Here is an 8,312-nt window from a genome sequence, read left to right as displayed (position 1 = left end):
CAAAGCAGCTCCCACAGCGAGGTCAGATGCATCTGACTCTATGCAGAAAGGTTGTGAGAAGTCTGGGTTTCCCAAGATTGGAGCTGCTATCAGAGCCGCTTTCAAGTCTCCGAACGCCACTTCTGCTGCCTCGGTCCAGACAAACTTCTGTTTCGACTTCTTTAATAGATCAGACATTGGGGCAACTATCCGGCTGTAATTGCTGATAAACCGTTGATAGAAGCCCGCCAAACCCAACAGTCGTCGAACGTCCTTGACATCTTCGGCCGTGCATAGTCCAGAATCGGAGAAATTCGTGCATTGTCTATCGAGACTCCTTTGTCCGTTAGCAAATACCCAAGGTACGCAACTTTCTTCCTACAGAACCTGCTCTTGTCCAACGAAAATGGTCAGATTGGCTTTCGCCAACCTCTCCCCTACGATGCGCAGCAGACGTACATGCTCGCTGAAAGTCTTGGTAGCGATCACGATGTCGTCCAAGTACACAAATACATAGGGTTCGAGGTCAAACCCTATGACTTTATCCATGAGCCGGCACATCGTAAACGGTGCGTTCGTCAAGCCAAAGGGGCAAACCTTGAAACGGTACAAGCCTTTGGGTGTCCTGAACGCTGTGAAGTCTCGGCACTCTTCCTTGAGGGGGATCTGAAATAGGCATCTTTCAGATCCACTACGGAGTAATACTTCGCCTTCTCCAAACGATGGAATATCTCGCCCATATTCCTCATTGGATAGGAGTCCTTTTTTCGTGAGTGCGTTAATTCTCCTGGAGTCTAGGCAAACACGTAGCTTCCCGTTCGCTTTACGAACAGGAACTAGTGCCACTAAGCCCATTCACTCGCACATTCTTCAATGGCATCCATTCGCTTATACCGTTCGAGTTCCGCATCCATTTCCGCCTGAATTGCCGGTGAACACCGGTATAGCGGTTGACGCCTCGGTTTGGCCTCCTCTGTCAATACAATCTCATGCTGGATCACCGAAGTTCTTCCCAAACGGTTTCTCCGTTGTACATGGGAATACCTTGATCGCTGCTGTCAGTTCCTTCCTCTGTTCTTCTGTCAATTCATGTTCCGTTTCAATGGTTTCCGGAGTTGCTTTCGACGGCTCGGGTAATTCCAATGCCGGAATATCCAACGACTCGTCCGGATCGGGTGCTTTGATCGTCGGTAGCGTCTCAATCGGAAGAATGGAACCTCAATCGGACGACTGCCTTCACCACTTGCTAAACTGGTGTCCACGGTCACTACTTGCTCAAACCCGTCTGTCCCTTGAATCATTGGCTGTATACCGAAGGTTTTCCAAAAATTGTACCCCAAGATCAGACTCCTGGCAACCTGAGGTACTATCAAGGTCGGAATAATCTTCGTAATACCCCGAAATTCCATCGGTAAGTTTATATACCCTTGGCTCTTGTGCACAGTCTTATCTGCTGTTACTATTTTAACCGGACTCTGGTGCACGGACAACCCGTTTTCTTCAGCTATGCTTGCCAAACTCGTTACGCTTACACTCGCTCCTGAATCTAAAAGTGCGTCGTAGGTCTTGTTGAAGATTGTAACCGCCACATGCGGACACGTGTCCGTGTGAATTTTTACCTCACATACGTTTTGGTATGGATCTTCGTATGGAATCGCCTCCATCTCCGTGGGAACTCTCGAAACCGGAATGCTGTCGTCCCCTAGCTGGCACTCCTGGCTTAGTTTCCCGAGTTATCCATAGCCCGTACTCTCGCATCTCCTGAGTGGTTTTCACACGTAGTCACCGTCTTCCCTTGTGCGCCACACAGATAGCAGAATAGTCTCCTCTCTTCTGGACAATTCCTCCACAAATGACCGTTTTTCCTACAGTTCCAACATAGAGGTAACTGTACCGTATTTGGGGTGTCCCGAGCAGTTCCTCCTTCACTTCTACCATTCGCTCCTGCGGACCGCTGATCTCTGTGCTTTTTATCTCTTTCAAACCTGCTTCCCATCACATTTACATTCTCCGCTTCCGAATCCGAGCTGTAAGAGTCATCTTCTTTTCGCTCTACTCCAATATTATGGACCGCATTCGTCTTACTTGGTCCCTCCCGAGAATTCTTGAAAAGTGGGTCGTTCGCGTCGATTCTATAAGCGTAATACTCCAATTTTCGCAAGCTATCGACAGTTCTACATGCCAGCTTTGAACGGTAATGAGGGCGCATGTTATCCCAAATTACTTCGAAAATACGCTGTGGATCTAATGGAGTGCTGAGAAGCTTGTTCAGCCGCTCAATTTCCATTTTGAAACTAAGGAAAGTTTCATTTCGGTTTTGTTTCCGCTCATATATTTTCTGGCGATTCCCTTGTCCTTATTCGGATTGCCATACATATACCGGATTCTTTCCTCAAATTGTTCCCAATCGAGAAACTCGTCCGCGTAGCACAGATACCAATCATATGCTTCACCACGTAGAATGGTATGAATTCTCTGCATGAGAACGTCGTCGGCGATCCTATCCATTTTTGCTAGACGCCGCACCTTTAGCAGAAATCTTCAAGCGATCTGCTCCGTGCATCCCCACTAAAGCTCAAATGCCATTTCTCCATTCTACGATCCGCATCCCGAATCTCAGCCTCACTTATTCGTCTGAAGTTACCTCTCGGCTCGCGTTGTCTCCTGGTAAACCTCCTGTCGTCTTCTGAGAATTCATCGGAACTGAACTCCAACTGAACTCCAGGTTCTCTACCAGCACTTCGTCTGATTTGTTCGTCTCGATCCCGACTCCAATACCGCTCTGCATTTTCATCGAACCAACGCTGATCGCAGCTTCTCCGCCCGTCTTGCTGATGTCTCCAAGGTCCGTTTGAGCGACGCCTCTCGAATGGATGTCCGATCTGCTCATCTCGGAAGGCATTGCTAGCTTGTTGACCTCGGTAGCCATCCCTGTCCTGAGCCACCTCCGCTCTACGTGTCACCGCTTCGTTCCACGGTCCTCGCACTTCATACGGTCGCTGTACTACCTCTCGCTCCATCTGACTCGTTCTGTTCAATGGAAATCTTTCGTTCCTTCGCTCCAAAGGTTCATTACCGACCCTGTCGAAGCCTAGTCCATCGCGTCGTCTGTCATCGCTGTCCCATTCATCATCTCCCTGAAATCGATCCCTCACTGTATCGTTCCTCTCTACGGCCCGGTAATTCCTGTTCTCCTGTCGGTGGTAACTGCCGCGTTCTTGGTTTTGCCTGTAGTTATCGTACGTCTCATTCGCTTGTGCATAATTCCTAGCCAATTCATTATGTCTTGAGCTTTGACCGCTTAGAGAAGCTCTAGAATCTCTGTCAACCTTTTCTCTCTCATATTGATTCTCGGTATGGCTCGCCAAACCTGCGTATCCTCGGCTACTATCATTTACACCCTTCAAACTTTCATTCTCCATTTCGCTATTCTTGTCACCCCTTGAGCCCCTTTCGATTCGTTCAACAAAATTTCCAATTTCCGTTGCAATTCTTTAACTTGTGCCTCCAACGCCTTCTCTCTCTCGCTAGCTCTATCTTCTGCCCCTTCCCGATTCCCGTTTTGATCAACCTGCTCTTTCTGTTTTGCGCCGTTTTTCTTGGATTGATCCTCACCTTCAATGGCTCAGGGACGCACTCTACGACATTGTTCAAATAACGTAGTATGATTAGTCAGTGCATTATTGTGATAAAAAAAATCAAAATGCTCTCCCGTGCTTCTCTAGTTATAATCATATTTTCTGGTTTCAGTCAACGCTCCATGATTGATAATTGAAGGATCATCGACTTATAAAAAATATCACGTTATGTATAGTAATACCGTGAAAGTTAATATTGGGGTCATTACAGTAACAATTAAATTTGAGTTATAGCATGGTTCTATGAACGATATCGATTATCGGAGAATCGACTCATGAAGGTTTCACAATATTAATTTCCACTAAAGTGAAAATTCAATACTATTTATGTTGTCATAAACGAAGCATGCCGGAAAAAAACGATCTTTTTTATGGCTCATATTTGTAGTAAAATTATTCCACCATTCATCTTACAACATTTGTCTTTGTTATATCCAAAATTTATGCCAAATCATAAGATATATTAGGAACCCACTTTGGTACGAAAATGAATCTTGGCCAAAATCGAACAGTTTGCTATGTTGTGAAAAATTGATTTGCCGACATCTCGGTAGAAAAAGTTTCGAGATTCGGTATTGAAAAATTAACGGCGAATTATTTCGCTGAGGTGTACGGAGCTCCGTTTATCCGGTTCACAGGAATTTTCGAGATCATTCTACATGTAAAACGATAGATACAGTGCGTCCTATATGTGGTGAACTTTCTGTGCGTTTAACGAAATATTTATACGCAAACATTATCAATGCATTCAGCGAAATTTCGGTTCATGGGATAAAAAAAAAAGATTGATCAATTTGAATCTAGAATTTCAACGATTAAACGGTCCTAAAATATTTAATTAATTCTTGTTTTTTATATAACACGAAAGAGCATGTTCTTGCAACTACTTTAGCAATTGTTCATGCTCAAATAATGGCTTTAACATATTTAAACTTTAAATTTTAAAAATGGTTCCAAATATAAACCTTGACACTTTGGATTTTAGTTTTAACACAGGGGTTGTTCCTTTTTGACATTTCGGAAGAGACACGGAAAACAAACATACCCAAAATTTGAGTTTAAATCGAGAGGTGTGACAAAATCCCAATATCTGTAAAAAAAGTGTTTTGTGGACTTTAAACCAACGAAAGTAATTTGAAAATTGAGTAAACATGTATTTCTGGCCTAAACTTAAGCGTTCGGTACTAAAATTGGGACAGTGCTTTAGACCATATTGACCCTTTACCCTTCGTTTTATTTTGTGCTTGCTATTTAATTACTGGCAGCGAAATATATTTTAACATTTACAAAACGTGTACTGATAGCCTAAACCTAAATGATCATGCTCACTGGCACCATGTTACATAATTCCAAATATGATTGCCCACAACATGTCAGCACTTTGATGAAGACGTCAAGTTTCAAAAACATCGGGAACTCAAGATATCTGTATTTGAAAAATCTAAATCAGGAGCTCTAGCGCCTGCTTGATGGATGAAATCTAGCTTCCTATTGTATTTTAAATCAAATGTAGAATAATTTAGAGTAAATTCGAACCCATGATATACAGAACAACATTTCACAGACACCGTCCTTCAAATCTAATTTTATTACTCTAATTAGGATCCTGGTATATTTGCGGTTCAAAAAATGTCATGCTTACTTGCACCACCTGTTGTAAGAATGCCAAATCCGATGGCTCATCACATGTTAGTCATAGATCTAGCTTTCCGAAGACACCATCTTTCTTAAAAATCGCTAATCTGGAGATATCTGCCATCAAAATATTGTATACTCACTTAGGCAAATTTGATGGCAGAATTTCAATTAAGTGGCTTATCATATGTTTAGCCTTGCCTTCTAAACAACTTTGTCAAAGACGTCGTCTTCGAGGTAATCATGATTCTGAAATGTCTGTGTTTGAAAAATTACGTGCTCACTAACGCCAACTGGTGGCACAATTACGAAAACAAATGCCTATCACATGTTAGTCCTTGACCTTCTGAACAACTTTGCCTAAGACACCATCTTGCTAATCTAGATCTAAGATATTTGTGTTCGAGATGTTACAATGCGAAATGTCCACTTCATTGGTCCTCCGGGACTAATCCATGTCACGGAAGTGTGAGGATGTTTTCAAAGTTTTATTGTCCACTGACCAATTTATACCATTGAACTGATGAAATTTGCCGTAGACATCAATATTCTATCTTGTCTAGCTTTAGAGTTTTAATCAAAATTGCTCCGCGCTACTCAGTACATGATGCGACCGCCCGTGTGAAGGCCCAGTAAAAAAAAATCATTACCGGGTAGCACTGGTATTTTTAGTTGAATTTTTCGAAAAATTTCTTCTCTTGAAAGAGAGATCTTGAAATAGGACCCAACACCCATATCAATTTGAAGCATTTCAACGTATTTTTCGACTTTTCGTAAGGTTCGCGTACCCGTACACTAGGGTGACTGACAATGGGTTAAATGTTATGTACTTGCAGCACATAAAGGACTTGTTCATATGTGTTTTCTACCATAAAGAAAACTGTGAAGATTCCTTTCGTCAAATGCATACAATTGGAATGAACACACATTTACACAAGAGTCTTCGATATGTGTTTGCTTTTCTGGCATAAACTAGTTCATCAGGATGAGAACATGTGTTTATAAAGTGGACTTTGAGCACATCTATTCTGGAATTAGTCACACTAAGTAATGACAATAGAGCAGCTGATTTGGTCCCAAATTTATCGCAACGTTCTCAGTGGATGCCTCTTTGATCATTGTTAGTGAACGTTTATGCTTGGCATCGCATGTAATCGATTGCTTTATCTTACGGCCCGTATGTCTGTCTCTACGAGCTGGAAAACGCAAATCATGGTACATACCTATTCACTTCCCATGTGAGTCATGGAGCTATGACCACTAAACCCAAATGCAGTCAACCAACGTTAGCTCTACAATAGGTGTGTGGGTTGTGTCCTCTCGAATGCCAAGGCAAGCCGCAACCAGATAAGGTTACCAAAGTTGAATGGAAGGCGTTTTGCTTGGAAAGGCCCATTGATTGCGATGAGAGATAGTATGGAGCTTGATTGGAGCTTGGGGAAAATTACCACATCAGTTCGTTTATGACAGAAATTTAGAGGTGGAAAACAAGAAAGTCCATTCCAAAAATAGACGGAATAGGATTCACTGTTATCATGTTGATGGAATCTATGCTTTTAAAGTTAAAAACCAAGATCAACTGACTCGATATGTGGGTTCTGCATTATCCTTGGTGTCTGATGAGGCTTCATCCCGGATTATGAGTAAAACAGATTGACAAACATTAAAAACATTTCCTACGTTCAACAAAGTTCACTTGGGTAACCTACAGTATTAGAAAAAATTACATAGTACATTAGACAGTTTTATGAAATGATAAATTAAAATAATCGCCTTATAGGATGCAGTGCTACTTGGGCACTTCCATGGGTTTTTTTCTCGGCCGAATTGTTCGAAACCTTGAAATATGAAGCACTTTAATGCGACGCATATTGTGGCCGAATTTGAGCTCTGCAGCATAGAAAAAAAACACTGCCGAAGTGAATCAGATGTGCCAAAAATAGGATCCGGCTTTTTAGTGCTCTTATAAATCTGAAAACTTTTCCTGTGGTTTATAAATACAAATTATTTATGTCATTTCAACAAGACCACAATATAGATGAATGTAAGATGCTTCATACAAAATCGAACAATGTTGCATAACGGCCTCATGCTTAAAATGTTTTCTGCAAGATTTGCGATAACTCAAAAGATTACCTTTGAAAAGGAGTGAACATGGAAATTACAAACTATTTGAAGTTAAGGTAAAAATTCCAATTAAAATAGTTTCTAAACTTGACCACTTTGTATGAAAATCGACCTATTCAAATTTTATTCTGACCAGTACTGTTGTGTCGACTTCTCCTGTTTTTGTCGTTCCCGGCACCTTGAAATTCTTCAGATTCCTTTCCTAGATTGAACGGCGTCCCATCCAAATTTGTATGCTAATAGTGTAAACTTTCCATCCCGGCTAGAGTATGCGATTACTGGCATTCATGTTTTCCTGGTTTTGTTCCTGTTTTGTTTTGAATCCTCTTGGGGCATCACAGAGTGAAGTTAAATGGAACTGTGTTTAGCATTCTTGAAAATGTTCACCATTGGATTAAGCGATGGAATATCTTGATTGATGGTATAGTGGCCATATTGATACGGGGTGTCTAATATTTCCGAGAGAGTAGATTCCGACTACACATTGGCATTCGGCATTAAAATATGCATACGAATAAAATTCTTAGCAGGGTACAGTGGGACGGATGCCTAAAATCATGAACTTTTTGCTATAGCGTGTTAACCCGTATAGGCCTGAGTGAAGCAAAAATGCTAAAACCCTCGCCGCTCAGTGAATACTTAACGGATTCAAACAATATTTGGTCAGTATATGGTTATATTATATCCAATTTTCTTAAAGTGACCAGAAGAACTTGGGAATATTCCTGTGACCGGATTAATCTGGTAGGTGGACTGGGTCAAGTCGGAAACTGGTGTTCGGGAATGACATTCGAGAGAAACGACATTCGGGGAAAAGTAGCACCATCATCTGGGTCACCCTACTGGAAATACAGAGATTTTTTTTCTACCCTTATTAACGAGATTTTGATTCCCTGGGCTAGTTTTTTTTTCCATTTTTTTTTTTTTTTTTAG

This window comes from Aedes aegypti, chromosome 2, assembly GCF_002204515.2.
Source record: "Aedes aegypti strain LVP_AGWG chromosome 2, AaegL5.0 Primary Assembly, whole genome shotgun sequence".
Lineage (NCBI taxonomy): Eukaryota > Metazoa > Arthropoda > Insecta > Diptera > Culicidae > Aedes > Aedes aegypti.
This window is presented reverse-complemented; position numbering follows the sequence as displayed.